At 46.1% G+C, this 16,246-nt stretch overlaps 1 protein-coding gene across 1 annotated transcript in view; it reads left to right on the top strand.

Moving 5' to 3' along the window:
- Nucleotides 1-16,246, top strand: part of Cyfip2 (cytoplasmic FMR1 interacting protein 2) — a 119,788-nt gene that overhangs the window by 11,996 nt on the left and 91,546 nt on the right. Inside the window, 4 exon segments of the mRNA NM_001106996.1 lie at nt 7,422-7,561; nt 9,361-9,450; nt 12,924-13,001; nt 14,894-14,995. The gene's annotated coding sequence lies outside the window, so the exon portion shown is untranslated.

The raw sequence follows: 16,246 nt of genomic DNA, 5'->3' as shown, positions 1-16,246 counted from the left end.
TAGTTTAGCAAGTCAGTGAGTGAGCAGAGTACCTTGTGGTTCCTGCTTCCAGGCTCCTGCTTGAATACCTGTCTTGACTTCCCTCCATGATGATCTGTAACCAGTAAGGTTAAATAAATGAACTCATTTCTCTCCAAGTTGCTTTTGGGCAGATTGTTTTCATAGCAACAAAAAGCCAACTAGGAGAGCGTATGTGTATATGCATTGCAAGGCCATGTGCACATGTGTGAAAGGCAGGACAGCTTTGGAGTTGGTCATCTCCTTTGACCTTTATGTGGGTTCTGGGAATTGAACCCAGATCTCCAAGTTTGCACAGCAAATGCTTTGAGCTGAGCCAGCTTGCTACCCCATCATGTTTTTTCATGGTGCATAGCTTCCTGCTCCCACCTTACCTGCTGTTCTGCACTTGTGTAGAGCGCTCTCAGTCTGTTTCAGAGTATGGAGGCTTGCTGTGATTCACGAATTGTGACTAAGCCCAGTAAGCTGATGATTCGTACTTTTATCTTCTGACAACTTCTTCCCTGAATGCTTAATCTGGCGCAGGCTATCTTGTTTGGTATTCTACATGCTGTAAAGTTATAAAATGCTCAGAACAAAGGACAGGCGCTATTATAAATTGTGGCCCATTTACAGATCAGGAAACTGGGGTTCCGAGAGGTTAAATAACAAGCTTATGGTTCAGTGGCTATTCAGTATTGAGCAACAGGTTCAGGCCCAGCGCTCAAACCCACCCACTGCTATTCAACCTTGGTAAAACTGCCTAATGGTCTCGTTCCTTCCAGAAATTGTCAGAAGGAGCATAGCAGTGAGATCCTAACTTTAGCATTTCCAAACCCAGGTTCTCCTACCTCCCATCATGCACTGGTGCCAGATCTGTCAGTCATCTCAGCCTTGGAGGCTCTGCCTTCCCCTCTCAGAAGCAAATTACTCATCAGCTCAGAGCTTCTACTTCTCTTGGGGCAGCCAGGCCACTGGCTTTTGGTTGGTTATGAAGACACAGAATTAAACTAACTTCCTTGATTCCTCAAGCCGAGAGACCGCAACTGCCTGAGGTAAAGCAGGCCTCGAGTGAATTTGGAGTCATTTATTACTCTCTTTTCCAAAATGACAAAGCAGCCCGTGCGCGTGGACTGGACACATGGAGTTTTCTCAGGTTGCATAACAGGCTGGCCTCCTGGGCCAGAAAAGGTACGCTTGGTTTCACACAGACTTCTGTTCAAGTTTCTAGAACATCTTCCTTTCTGATTCATGTGGGTTTGGCACTGACTTCCAGCACTTGAACTAAAAATGTCTGATTTCCACCTGCCTTAGGCAGCGGATGAGCTACGGAGGCAAATCCGTTGCAGAAGCTGTGTTTCCAAGAAGACAAGGAACGCTGCCTCATGTAAACCAAGACTTCTCATTTGTTGGGGTGTTTTGTTTGTTTGTTTGTTTGTTTGTTTTTTAGGCAACCCACTTACTGATTTACTGATTTTCTTCAACAAACTATGGGATGCTGCTACCGTTTTGAAGGGGGAAACCTTAAGGGCTATTCTGGTAAATGGATGTTTTCTGAAGCGTATGAAGTCCTGAAGAAGCCCAGGTTTTAGGGGAAAGGTGAGAGGAAGGACTGCGGTAGATGACAGTGGGGGCAGGGAGAAAGGGAGAAGAGAATTCCAATAAGAACTGGGTGCTGATACCCTGAGCTGGAGGCTTTTACAGAAAGTTCCAGATAGACACCCAATTGGATAGGAAAGGAGGGAGGGGGGAGAGAGAGAGAGAGAGAGAGAGAGAGAGAGAGAGAGAGAGAGAGAGAATGAGAAATCACCTTACCAGCATCACAATGTACCAACACTTCTTACTCTTGCCTGATTTTTTAAATTATATTTAAGGGTAAAAGACAAATTACATGAATCAGGGATCAAACTCGGATCAATGGGTTTGGCTGCAAGCTCCTTTACCCACTCAACCCTCTTGCTTACCCATGATTATGTTTCATTCTTCCCATTTTGTATTGCTGGGGGCAAAAACCCTGTGTCACTTTGTTCCTATTTCAGTAGATATTTCTAGAAAACACTTTTTTTTTTTTTGGTTCTTTTTTTTTTTTGGAGTTGGGGACCGAACCCAGGGCCTTGCACTTCCTAGGTAAGCGCTCTACCACTGAGCTAAATCCCCAGCCCCTAGAAAACACTTTTTTTTTCTTTTTCTCCCCCCCACCCCCCGAGCTGAGGACCGAACCCAGGGCTTTGGGCTTGCTAGGCAAGCGCTCTACCACTGAGCTAAATCCCCAACCTAGAAAACACTTTTAAAACATAATTTTGATACTATATTACAGCCAAACATAGCAGTTTCTCCCTAGTTATCGAGCCTGCAGTCGGGATTCAGTTCCCAGTTTGTTTGTTTTCCCCTAAGTGTTACAGTTTTGTTTGGGAGTAGGGGTCGGGGGCTGAGTTCAAAATAGTTGAACCAGGATCCAAACAAACATTGTGTCCGATCACTAAATCTCACAGCTCCCGGCTGCTGTGAGTCTTCTGCACTTTCTCCCCTCTCCCCTCCCCCCTCCCTCCCTCCTCTCCTCTCCCCCCCTCTCCCCTCCCCCTTTAACTTATTTGTTAAAGAGGTTGCTATGTACCTGTGAGGTGTTAGGATGTGAATTGAAAGCAAAGGACTGAAGAGATTCTGGTGTTTCTTTTGGGCCCAGCATTCTTCCCAGGTGATGATGTATCCATCCATCAGGCAGGCAGCACGTGGTTCACCTGGCTGTTTACATTTCGTGCTTCTGGCCCTCTTGAGGACCAGTGGGTAGATCCACTTATTCATTAAGGGGTTAGAAAGCAAGTGTTCCAGTTGGCATTGTCTCAGAAAGGAAAACAAATATTGCGTCTCTTTTCTTCTGATTTGCTTATCCTACACAGCAGTCTATCTTGTTTAGGAAAGGCAAGTTACCTCATTGTGTTTTCCTGTTTTCAACATAACAGTTGGATCAGTCACCATCCAAGTAATAAGAGCCAGGAACTCTGGGATCTCAGTGATGTAAAGGCATTTATTCTTGTTCTGGTCCACTGCACTTTAGCTGATGGATGCTTACATGATCCCATCCAGGGAGAGTAGGAGCTTGAGTCAGGGTCTCCTATGGATCTGTTGCACACACAGCCCCAGTGTCTTAAATAGACAGCTTCCTTGTTATGTCAGGAAAGTTCTCAACCTTCTCAGACATTTTCTGCCCCAGACCCGGACTCATGTATTCGGTTCCTTAGTAAGAAGTCATAGTTGTAGACTGGCGTCTGAGCACTGAAGGTGCATGCTGCTTATGGGTAGGTCTTTTTGGTGGGCAGAAACACACACTTGTACATGTATGCTTATATCTGTACATATAGACATCATATTTATATCTTTATATATGTGTATTTATGTCAGGGGGACTTTGTAATGTGTTTTAATTTTACATATAGTATAAACACATACATGCATGCGTACATATTTATTGACCTGTAAGTTCTTCTGGATACTTGTTATCCATATTTGTGCTAGTTTCATTTATATTGCTGTAGTAAAGTATCTGGACAAAAAGCAACTTGAGGAGAAAGGGTTTATTTTAGCTTACAACTCCAGGCTGCAGTCCATCTCCTTGGAGAAGATATAGCAACAGGACCCTAAGGCAGCTAGTCACGTGTACACCCAGAAGCAGAAAGAAATGAATGCATGCATACCCCCTTGTATAGCTTAGGACTCTCTGCCTAAGGAATGGTGCTGCCCATAGTGAGCTTGGTTCTCCAACATCAGTTAACTCAGTTTAAGACAATCCCCTCATAGACCTGCCTATAGGCCAACCCAGTGTAGATAATTGAGACTGCTCACAGGTGATTTCATGTTGTATCAAGCCCATAGTGCAAGGATACCTTTTCCTGTGGTATTTGGGTCTTACTGATTTTCTTCAGTTGTAACAATGTATCTCCTTTCAGCCACATCAAGACTGCCTCTGTCTAAACAACACCAGGAACACATCTCATCATCACTCATTTCCTCATAATATACTCAAACATCACAGTAATATTTACACCAATGTGACATTGAAAAGTAAGCTTGTGGTTTGTTTGTTTTTTTTTTAACTTTTCCTTTTCCTTAATTTTTGTCGTTCTCAAGATGTGTCCCAGTTGGATCTACCATCTGATTACCGAATTAGAAGCCAGAGAGATGGTTCAGTTGGTAGGAGTGCTTGCCACACAAGCACCCATGTGAAAAGTCAGGCATGGCCATGTACGCCTACAATCCCAGTGCTGTGGGAGGCAAAGACAGGAGACTCTGACATTTTTTGTTGTTGCTTTGTGTGTATGTGTGTGTGTGTGTTGTTGTTGTTGTTGTTGTTGTGTGTGTGTTGTTTTGTTTTGCTTTGTTTTTGGCTATCAGCTTAGCCTTGGATTCAGTGAGAGACCCTGTCTCAAGGGAGTGAGTCAATAAATTAAGGGGAGAATAGGAGATCCTCCAATGTCCCCTTTTGGCCATCACAAGCACCTGGCACACACACACACACACACACACACACACACACACCATAGGATCACTTGGAACAGTTCCTTTTGGTGTGGCTATACAACTTGTTGATATATGTACTCATTTCTTTCTTTTGATCCTTTTTTAAGGGTTTGCATTTTAAGCTCAACGCTTATTTTATAACGAGGTGAAATCTGGAAAGCCTGATATGTTCAGGGAATGCTGGACTGTTTCCCTGCCCCTGAAGGCCTTGCCCTTCTTCCTTCCCCTCCCTCAAAGCTCAGCTGTCTTCATATGGCCTTCCCTTGCAGCTTTGCCTCAGTAAGCGTGCGTGTGTGTGCGCTCGCATGCATCCTCCTCTCAGATAAATGGTCCTCGAGGCTCACATACACATCCCGGAGCTCGCTGCTGCTTAGTCTTACTCAGCTTCACTGAGGAGGGCTCCAGCAGTCCCATGGTCACGGATGTTTGCATTTTTCAGGCTGCAGCAATTACACACTTTACACCCCAACCAACAGTGCGATCGACGGCCTACTCTGTGCAACCTGGCCAGTGGCCTGGTGGTCATAGCAGTTTGACCAGTACATTGCAGTCTGGATTTCTTACTGCACAAAACAGTATGCTTTTAAACAACATCATCTTGGTCTTAGGGGTGGAGCCCCAGCAGATACTGATAAAGCTGTGTGTGTGGTTCTTAGTGCAAGCAGAACCAAACCCCACTAATACCGCATGCCCTCTCGTCTATGAAGCAGGGTCACCATGGTACATGGCCGATCGGATAGGCAAGCAGGTGAACGCTAGCTGTGTCTGGCACCAAGAAAGGCTTATTATTATTGTCTGACACACTGAAGGGAGTTGTAGGGCTTCGTAGTTGTAGATCAGGTACCCTATAAATCATTATCCCTCTCTCAAGGAGACTTAATAGAAATGATAGAGATGACGTAGAAGTCAAGAGCACATTACTGCTTCTGCAGAGGACCTGAGTTCAGTCCCCAGCACCCACATCAAGAGGCACATAACTGCCTGTAATTCCTGCTCCAGGGGATCTGATATTTTCTTCTGGGCTTTATCGGTACCTGCATACATGTACACATACCCACACAGAGGCATATGTGCATATACATAATTTGTAAAATATAAATCAAGGAATACTAGCGAGGAGGAGGAGGAAGAAGAGGAAGAGGAGGAAGAAGGGGAGGAAGAGGAGGTAGAAGAGGAAGAGGAGGAGGACGAGGAGGAGAGGCTATGTCATGGCCAGCAGTCATGCTACTTTAGACCTGAGCACCACACATAGAATTCTGAGTAGGGATGAGAGGAGAGGCATTGGGGGAGGTCACTGCTGACTTCCAAGTGTCCTCACTGGAGGCTGGCCATGCCAACTAGCAGGGTACATGCCCAGAAGGTGTGCTTGAAATTCACTGGAGTGTGAATTTAGTCAGCTGCTCTGTAGCAGCCCAGCCCCCATCTGCCCGCCCAACCTTGGGTATCCATTCCAGCTCTGTAGGGCCTCTGGACCACATGTCAGAGGTCCCCATGTGGCCTGCAATTGGACACTATTTTTCCTAACATGGCACAGTCCCTATACGTTAGTGCAGAAGAGGACACTAGAGTCCCTGGAGCTGCATTCACAGGTGGATATGAGGCAGCCAACTTGGATGCTAGGAACCAAACTCAGGCCCTCTGAACAAGCACCAAGCACCCTGTCTGCTGAGCTCTCTCTCTAGACCCAAGCTCCACTTTTTTTACCTTCAACTAAATATATTTAATATTTTTAAATTCATGCTCTTAAATTCTAAGTAGTTACCCTTTCTGTTGGAATTACGCTGCAGCTATGAATAAGTTTCGGGTGCTTGAAAGTTTTCAAAGGAGTAATTTTTTAGGGGTTCCAGTTTGCACTGCTGATTTCTAACCTCATTACGCTGTGGTAACTCACAGGGTTGGTTTTGTTTCACTTGAGGGATGCAGTTTGAGGTCAGTCACTGCATAATCAGGCAGGCCTGCAACCTGCTGTGTAACCCACACTAGCCTAAAATTCTCCATTCTTTTGCCTCAGCCTCCCAAATGCTAGGATTACAGGCATCTGTCACCATACCTGGTTTAAGATATCCTTTCCCAAAGCTATTTATGGGAACATGATTTATACACTAAGTCATACGTTAGAATTTTCACCTGTAAATTTGTGTTAAAAAAAAATGACTCTTCTGCTCATAGGGTGCTGTATTCCTAAAGTAGCCGTTAGTTTGGGTTGGTCAGCTGCCCTGCTTACTTCTGGCTGTTTCGCTGCTTGGCAGAGTTAACGTCCAACCAGTCCCATTCTGCCTGGGTCCAAGACATGAAAATACCCAGTGAGGACTGGTTACTTTGGTGTGGTCCATAAAATGTCCCCAGGCCATAGGAGACATGGCAGCTTCTTCATTGCCACAAACAAGGCTGGTTTATAAGAGTTAACAATTATATAGTCCGTGCTTCATTAGCCTGTATAACCCAGGCCCAGGTCCCCTTGATCATCCTGGCTGTTCTGGGGTGGATATTTATGCTGTACCATTATCAAAGAACGGAATTGTGGGATGTCCTTAAGAAGGACACGGGTATCACGTGTCACATTACTTCCCAGAGTTGTGCTTCTCCACCGCTCATGTGGGGACACAGTCTAACTTGGGCAAGGTTCGGCCAAGACGTCCTCAAAATGTATTTATTATTTAATTTATTATTTTCATGTGTACATGGTGTAGTGGTGTCCGGCTCATGCCATGGTGGGTGCCTTTACCCACTGAGCCACCTCGCTGACCGTGAGACTCAGACCTTAAAGGTGTAGGTAGAAGACACCCAGGAGGAAGTGACCTTGGTGACCCTTGACCCAGACAGAGGCTCAGACAGGGTGAGGACAAAGAAAATATTTTGAATGTCCCTGAAATTCTCCCTTGTCGTTTCTCTCCCTTCCTCTCCATCAGTGTGGGAGACAGACGCCGCAGCCATGACCACCCACGTCACTTTGGAAGATGCCCTGTCCAACGTGGACCTGCTGGAGGAACTGCCCCTCCCAGACCAGCAGCCATGCATCGAGCCTCCGCCGTCCTCCATTATGTACCAGGTAATGGAAAAAGCAGAGGGTAGTGGAGAGACCTGGGCTCCCGAGGTCCTGTAAGAGGATATGCCTTCAAGTGCAGGGAGGAGGAGGAGGAGGTCTGTATCGTGAAGGTGAAAGGTCAGGAGCTGATGGAGTCCCGGTGTACTCTAGGAGCCCCGTGGAAGGAATAGATTAGATTAACTAACAAATGTGTGCCAAGACCATTTCCCTCCCCTAGGGAGCCTTTGTTGATCCGTTCTGACCCCAAATTCCTTCTGGACTGTTCTGTTATTGCACCACCCGGATTATGGCAACCCCGATCTCATGAATTAAATATCACAGCTTAGAAGCCTCTGGAGTCTGCCTGGGTAATTACTTTTTCCTTCATGTACGTGACAAGAGCTCACATAAGCCCGCATGGCAACCCGTGGCTCAGGGAAGTGGGTCACAGTTGTTTGCTTTGGCCCTAGATCAGATCTGTCGATAAACCATTGTCACATTACATACGACTGTGACCCTGGCAGGCACAGCGAGGAGGGCACCTGTGCAGCTAGAGGCAGCCTGGCCAAAGACCCTTGTCTGGATGCACCGGGCTGAAGGCCACGTTAACACGGAATGTGTTAATTTGGAAATTGGGGCTATCTTGGACCTTTTTGCTAAGTCTTAAATGGTGAACTATGAATAAACATAATTACATCTTTTTTCATTTCATTCAATAATTAAATGTATCAGTCACGTGCTTGAAGATTCATTGCCTAAATCTGACTTATTTGTAGTTTTTAACATAGATTACAATTTTAATTATACAAACATATTTTAATTTGAGTAATGTATAGAGAGATTTTTCATTGTAACCAAAATAGAAAAGTATGGCATAGAAATTTCTTATCCCAACATACCCTTACTCTGTGTTCATGAACATTTTGTTTTGTTAAACACATATGGTATATATTTATTTTTTACTAAAATAGGAAATTATATATATATACATATATATATTTCATATTTTCCTTAAAGTTTATTGTGCAGCCAGGTGTGGTGACTCACATCTGTAATCCCAGCGTTCAGGAAGCTGAAGGAAGAGGATTGCGTGAGTCTGAGACCAGCCTGAGCTACAGAGAGAGCCTCTGTCTCAAAAGTCACAGTGACAAAAACTTCTCCTGTGGATATTCTTGGGCATCAGTGCAGTAATGCCACCTTAGGGTTAAGCGGCTCAGGGTCTTTTCTAGCCCACTGTCCAGACTGGCATCTATTTCAGCTTTTGCTGGGTGACTCCATCTTTCCAGGTTGTTTAATCATAAAAAGTGCGGCGGTGGCCTGACTCGTCCATTGACACCTGTGCACCCTCGGGCAAGCCGGTCAGAACGGCTGGATAAAAGCCATGCACGCCTTTGACTCTTAGCAGCTGTTTGGACTCACATAGTTAGCTGGAAGCATGGTTTCCCTGTGCTTAGATTATTTTTTTATTCACGATGACACTCATATAAAACAGATTCATGTCAGTGCATTTATTACGTGATTAAATAGGCGAAGTTGATCATCAAAGCCTTAGTAACTGGAATCTAAAAGTGTGGATTCAGAACTAAATGGTTGCTTCCGAGGCTTGGTTGAGTGAAGCCGCTCACCGATGGGAAGTAGGTGCTGTCCGTCTGCCCTCAGCTGGACTGGGGGTGAGGGGTAATATTTGAAGCCTCGGGTCAGTAGGTTTCCACAGAAAGCTCGTGGGGTTTTACTAGCAGCTGTTTGCTTGTTCCCTAGACACCCAGCCAGCTTGGATGTGTTTTCCAACAACCAAATGCCCTTCTTGCCCTCTACCTCCACAGGCTAACTTCGACACAAACTTCGAGGACAGGAATGCATTTGTCACGGGCATTGCAAGGTACATTGAGCAGGCAACGGTCCACTCCAGCATGGTAAGTCTCCGTGACCCACAGGTACAGATGCATACCCTGAGGAAGTATGAGGAACCACAGGCAGCTTCCCATACCAGACCTGTGCTTAGCTACCCCAATATGCTCTGTCATAGTCATGGCCTATGAAAGTCCATTCTGAAGTGAAGTTCCTCCTAAAGATGATAGTGACATGGCTTTGCGAGATATTATTTATTGACTCAAGGAAGCTGCTGGCCTAAATCATTCATAAATGGAACCAGTTGTTAAGAAAAAGAAAAAAAAAAATGGAAACAGTTGTTTTCCATTCCTCTTAGGGTCTGACCTTAAGAGGGCAGAATTCTGTTCTTCCCTTTTATCCCCATAGACATTTGCAGAATTCTAGATTCCTCATCTGTGGGCCCCTGCACATATTTCCCTGGACCGTTCTCACTGTGTGGGACATATTCTACAAATCTAACTCATTTGTTATGCACTGTGTGCCTGCTATGAGCTGATTCTAGAGTTAGTGTGGGGCCAGTCTCAGTTCCTGTGAGTAAAGTGGGAAAGAGACAAGTCAACCAAATACTTTTCTATGCAGATACTTCAGGTTCACTGTCTCATTTAATCCTCACAGACCCTGTGAGGTAGGTCCTTGGTAGCCGCAATATCGCAGTTGGCCAACATTGGAGTTTCTCAACTGTTAAGAAATGGATTCAGGGTCTCACAGCTAATAGGTGGCAGTTCTAAACTTAGGGCTCTCTGGTGACAAAGCTTTTGCAAGCAAATAAAAAACTGTCTAAACGTTCCACACTGTGATAGTAGTTTAGAGTTCAGCTTTTCAAGGGACCTTCAGAAGGCCAGAGGAAGCTTGGCCACCTCTTAGTGCAGCCTTGTAACGATAGCATGTGTTGTGCCCTTTGAAATGTAGTCAGGGCAATCTGCTGTGTGATAGCATCAGAGCCTCATAATAACCCTGGGGCTTGCAAAGGGATCATTATACCCATTGTAGAGATGAGAAGACTGAGGTCTGGAGAAATTAATAAGTGAGTTGTTCATGGTCCTACAGCTAGTAAGTCCTTGCATGAACCTGGGAACAGTCCCGACCTCTCTCTGTGGTTCTTACTACGGAAGGTTGAAGCAGTCAGAGATGACATTGGGATGGGGCTAGCAGCTGTTTCTATACCAGCAAAGACAGTTCAGGCTGCCCAAAATTGGCGTGTGTCCGTGTGTGGTACTATATATAGCACTTATGGAGAACAAGGTCTATACCTGGAAACCATTTTCGTGCCTAGGCCACCATAGCAGAATATTATGAGTAGAAGGCTTAAACAATGGTTGTTTCCTTTCCACAGCCCTGGAGGATGCGATTCCTGGACCAGGTGTCAACAGGGCTGCTCTCTCCTGATGTTTCTCTGGCTACTCTGGCTCATTCCTCACAAACTCCTGGGTGTCAGATGTCCCTATGTGTGCCCAAGTTTCCTCTCTTTATAAGGGTGACAGTCAGATTGAGTGAGAGCCTGCCCTCATGATGTCCTCAGTCACCTTTCAAATGGGCCCACCTAGAAACAGAGTCATAGTCTCAAGTCTAAATGGCCCGTAACTGAGGATTGATTCATCTCACCAAAGTGCAGATCAGAGGCTGGGGGGAGGAAACCCGGTCGTTTGGCTGCCTGTCTAGAACACGCAGAGCCCTGGCTGGTATGCACCACATCTCTGACACCAAATAAACTGGGCATGGCCTGGCAAAGGCTTGTGATCCCAACTGTGGGGAGGTGGAGGCAGGAGAATCAAAAGTCCAGGATCACTTTCTCAGCTACATAGGAAGCTTGAAGCAAGCCTGGACCAGAGACCCTACCACAAACTAACTAACTAACTAACTAACTAACTAACTAACTAACTAACTAACTAAATAGCTGTGGATAATTTTCAGTCACGGAAGAGAAAGAGTAGAGCATTGGTTCAACCGTGCTTGACCATAATCACTCTTGGGACGAGCTATAAAGAGGCACGAAAGGAACCCATACACTGGCTGAGAGTCTCCAGTTATTGTTCCCGGAGGCCTGGAAGGTGGGGACAGGGACTCCAGGGAACAAGTGTACTGATCATGTGCGTGAGAGAACGTCAACTCCAGCTGCTGCTACGATCCCTTAGGGTCGGGGGTCGGGGAACTAGAGCCAGACTGAGGGGTCTCAGAAGCACCAGGTCACAGGCTCAGACGGGCAAAGGCTGGCTCTAAACATGATTCTATTTGTTTTCTGATGCTGCTGTGACGAATTGCATAAACCTCCTGGCTTTGTGGATAGACTGCTTGCCTAGCATTCACAAAGCCCTAGGTTTGGTCCCTAACACCCACATAAACCAGGTGGTGTGTGTCATCACTCTAGCACTTGATAAGTAGAGACAGGAAGATCAGGAGTTTAAGGTCATCCGTAGCTGCCTAGAAATACATCTCTAGAATATATAATATGCATATATTATACCTATAGGCTATTAGATATGTAATATACATCTCTAAAAGATGGTCCCAAGGAAAACCAGTAACTCAAGGTTCCCAAGGCCTCATCCGGGGCTCTTTCCACCACACCACCTTGACCTCTATTCTGGCTTGTTCTGTAACAACCGTGTCTGAACTGTCCCGAGGGCTGTCTGACTGGTTCTCGGTCCTGTTTCTGGCACAGATCCTGGGACCTGAGGATGCTGGCTACAGCCTTTTTTTAACTGAATGAAATTATGCTCACTGAGGGCCTTTGGTGGCTGAGGATAGCCACGTGCTCCTCCCAGTACCATCAGTTCCTCTTTTAGACACACACGTGTGCCCAAACAGAAGAGAAAGCAGGCAGCCCATGGTTGGTCTCGGTTGTTTCTGATCTCGGGGACAGCGTGTTACTGATTTCTTAATTAAGAATGGAAGTCGTCGCTGTTAAATAGGCTCCAAATTAAATTGGATTCTATCCTAAAAATGTATTATAAAGTGGAATGATAAATAGATTTAAAATTTTAAGTTCATTTTTCCCCTAGATATATTTGCAAGGAGAGGAAGCATAATACTAATTCTTGTCTCCTAATATTCTTTGAGGTATGCTTTCCATAGTTGGAAACCATTTAAAATGTGTGTCTATATTAATCATCTTCACAGTATTATGCAACTGTCACTGCCATCTAATTTCATTATCATGCAGACACCCTAGACGATTCACAGTCATCCTAGGTCCTCTCCCCACGTGCTCCCATCAACTACAGTCCGTCCAGAAGGAATCATAGAATATGTGGCCCTTCATCTGGCTTTCACCGAAGTTCTTATTACATCAGAGATTCTAAGGTGCACGTGACTTACCTGGGGACTTCACGGGAATCTAGGTTCTTACTCATAAGCTCAGACGGACTTGTCAGCCAGCCCTAGAGTGATGCTGCTGTCGCCTGTCGAGGTCCACATCCTGAGTGGCTCAGAGGAGAGCCTAGAGAAGTTCGTGGCCCTAGTGTTTCATCTCCCTGATGAATGTGCTTTGCCATTCCAGAATGAAATGCTGGAGGAGGGTCATGACTACGCGGTCATGCTGTACACCTGGCGCAGCTGCTCCCGGGCCATCCCGCAGGTGAGACCATCCTTGCTGGGCCTCCCTTGCCCTTCAGGGAGGCGTCGCTGCCTCTGCAGTGCCCCTCCAACTGGAACCGGGTGGCAGGAAGCAAATCCGGGCTTCTGACCCAAAGGACTTCCATAAGACTACTGACAAGGTCCACGCCCAGGGTCTAAAACCACTTTCCGGGCACATACTGTGCACAGTATTTTATTTTAAAAAGCAGTGGATGTCTCTTGCCACCCAGGCTGCCGCCAAGGATCTAAAGTAACGAACCTGATATCCCCTCACTTCTTCACCTAAACCCTCTGCTTTGCATGGTTCTGGGCACCATGTTTTTATTGGCACAAACATAGTTTTAAATCCAGATCGTTACCACAAAACCACATTGTTTCTCATTTTTTACACTGTCTGTCTTGGGCTTGTTGAAAATTCAGATAGTTTTATTACCATTGACATTTTTGCTTAATTAGTGGGTTCCATTGTAACAAAACCAACAGTCCCCATGCACATCAAGTAAACAGAGACACCCTTCTCTCTTTCTTTTAACCCTCATATTTAGGAACAGTTACTAGTAACAATTTTTTTGTACTTTTTCACATTTTCAAAGCCTGGTTTTGTTTTTCTTAAACAGTAGATTGTCTTAAAAATTTTTTTCTATTCCCTTTATTTATTCTCCTCTCAGGAAGGTATGTATGTACCATGGCATACATTGTGTCAGTCAGAGGACAATCTGTAGAAATTGGTTTTCCCCATTCAGACAATCAGGCTTGAAAGCAAGTGCCTTTCTCCACTGAACTGTCATCGGGACAGCCTCAGAATTTTGTTTATTCTGGAGAAAGGCACCAAACCAGAGCTGCGGCTCAGTAGTAAAGCATGGCTAAACGTACTCAAAGTCTTGGTGCCTGAGGCCTGAATTCTTTCCCCAGCAGTGTAAAAACAACAAAAGCAAAAACAAAATAGGTATCAAATCATACTCAACTGTTCCGTGGCCTTTTTGCCTGTCAGGTGTGGTGGTACCGTTTCATAGTCATTTCAGAGATCCCCCTTAGCCCTTCTAATGTTCGTAATGGTATATGTATATGAATGTATAGATTGTATATGTATATGAATGTATAGGATCATGTGTGAATGTATAGGATCATATGGATATGAACGTATATGATCACATATGGATATGAATGTATATGATCATGTATGAATGTATATGATCACATATGGATATGAATGTATATGATCATGTCACTTTGTCTGTTTAATGACCCACTGGCAGTTATCTAGCCCCTGACAACCATTAAAGATCACCCTTGTCCAGTGGATGCAATGCTCACCGGTGCTCCCAGCACCTAGGAGTAGGAGGCAGGAGGATCTTTAGTTTCAGGCCAGCATGGGCTACATAGTGAGTCACTATTTAAAGAATGAAACAAGCATCGGCTCCCTCTCACAGTCAGCCAGCCTATGAGCAGGCTTGGCGCATGTGCGTTCACAGAACATATGGCATGCTCTACGAAGGGTACATGCTGACTAGAAGAACCAGGCAGAGAAAATCGGTGCCTGGATGACACAGCGTAGGTTATCCATCATTCACTTAGATATGGCTGGAGAGCTTTGCTCCAGGCATACAGACAGCATAAGGGGGACAGACCAGTTCATTCAAGGACAGACCGGTTCATACAAGGACAGACCAGTTCATACAAGGACAGACCAGTTCATGGTCTTGTGCATCAGGATAAAGGGAGAGGACCTTGCAGCACTTATGGGGCCTGACAGTCTTCTACAGCTCCCTCTCACGAGGGTGACCCTCTCCATTATCATCTACGACGAGATGCTCCATGCGCACAACAGGTGATCCATGCTCAGGAGACAGCAGCCGGGAGCCTGGATGCTGAATGTGCCTCTCACTCTCACAGGTGAAGTGCAATGAGCAGCCCAATCGGGTAGAGATCTACGAGAAGACGGTGGAGGTGCTGGAACCAGAGGTCACCAAGCTCATGAAGTTCATGTACTTTCAGGTGAGTGGGGTGGGGGCGGGTCCATGGCAGGAGGCTCACAAAGCCCCCCCTGCCCCTCCACGTCTAGACTTTGGCGGCGCCATGTCATTTTGTTTCTACCCAGCCAATATTTTTGAGAGCCACCTACACCCCTGCGGGTGAGCCAAGCCAGCAGGTGTCCCCGCCTCCACAGAGGATGCGTCCTAGTGAGTATGTGTATGCTTGGAGCACGGAGTGACAAAAGCACACAGTAGTTTTAGGACATGGTAAAGGCGTGAGTAAAATACGGTTTACTACAGTCATAGGTTGCAGAGTATCTATGTGTCATTGCCGCTTTAGGGACAATGGCACTGAGCTACGACCTGGGTGACGAGAGACAGGAATATGATGGTCGAGAGAAAGGCTTCAGGAAGATGGCCCTGCAAAACCCCAAGGCCTGGAGGAATCAGTGTGTTAAAAAAAATGGAGGACAGAAAGGGGGTGAGCTGCAGAACAGTAAAAGCAAGGAAGTGGTCCAAGGGGCAGTGGGAGGGGGACAGGGACCCATGAGATGGGCACTGTGAGCCTAGAGCTTTGGGTTGGACGCTGTGGGCTGATCTGAGCTTTTAGGACATTGGTCACTAGGTAGGAAACGCTTGGAAGACGGAGGTGGGAAGAGGCTTGGAGGAGCACGGAGAGCAGTCAGGAGCTCTGGCAGAGTCATTTTTAGAGGAAGAAGAACAGGGAGAGGGCCGAGGGTCTTCACAGTGACAGGGAAAGCCGGACAATAGCATGAAAGGACAGGAGGTGTGAGCAGCCAGTCACTTTCCGGGGTCTCACTGGCAACTATGAGAGCGGCAGGGAATACTTCAAAGCTGGTCTGTGCCCCCCAGTAGATGACAGAGCATGTACAACCCACACCCTACATATGTTCCATTCATAGAGTGTTGACACTGGCCAGGATCCACCCTGTAGTCAGCAAGAGCTGGGACTGCACTGAGGAGGTGCCTCAGCCTGGGTAAGGAGCGATGCTAGGTCAAAACCAGCTCTGCTGTTTTCTAGCTGTGTGTGACTCACTTCATACGTGCACATGCGCGCACACACACACACACACACACACACACACACACACACACACACACCAGCACAGGGATATGAAGCCTGCCCCTCAGGGTGGTGGAAAAGATAAACAGATACACACACACACACACACACACACACACACACACACACACACATGCACACACACACACACCCCAGCACAGGGAAATGAAGCCTGCCTCTCAGGGTGGT

The sequence above is a fragment of the Rattus norvegicus genome, chromosome 10 (genome assembly GCF_036323735.1).
Source record: "Rattus norvegicus strain BN/NHsdMcwi chromosome 10, GRCr8, whole genome shotgun sequence".
NCBI classification, from domain to species: domain Eukaryota; kingdom Metazoa; phylum Chordata; class Mammalia; order Rodentia; family Muridae; genus Rattus; species Rattus norvegicus.
This window is presented reverse-complemented; position numbering and strand designations above follow the sequence as displayed.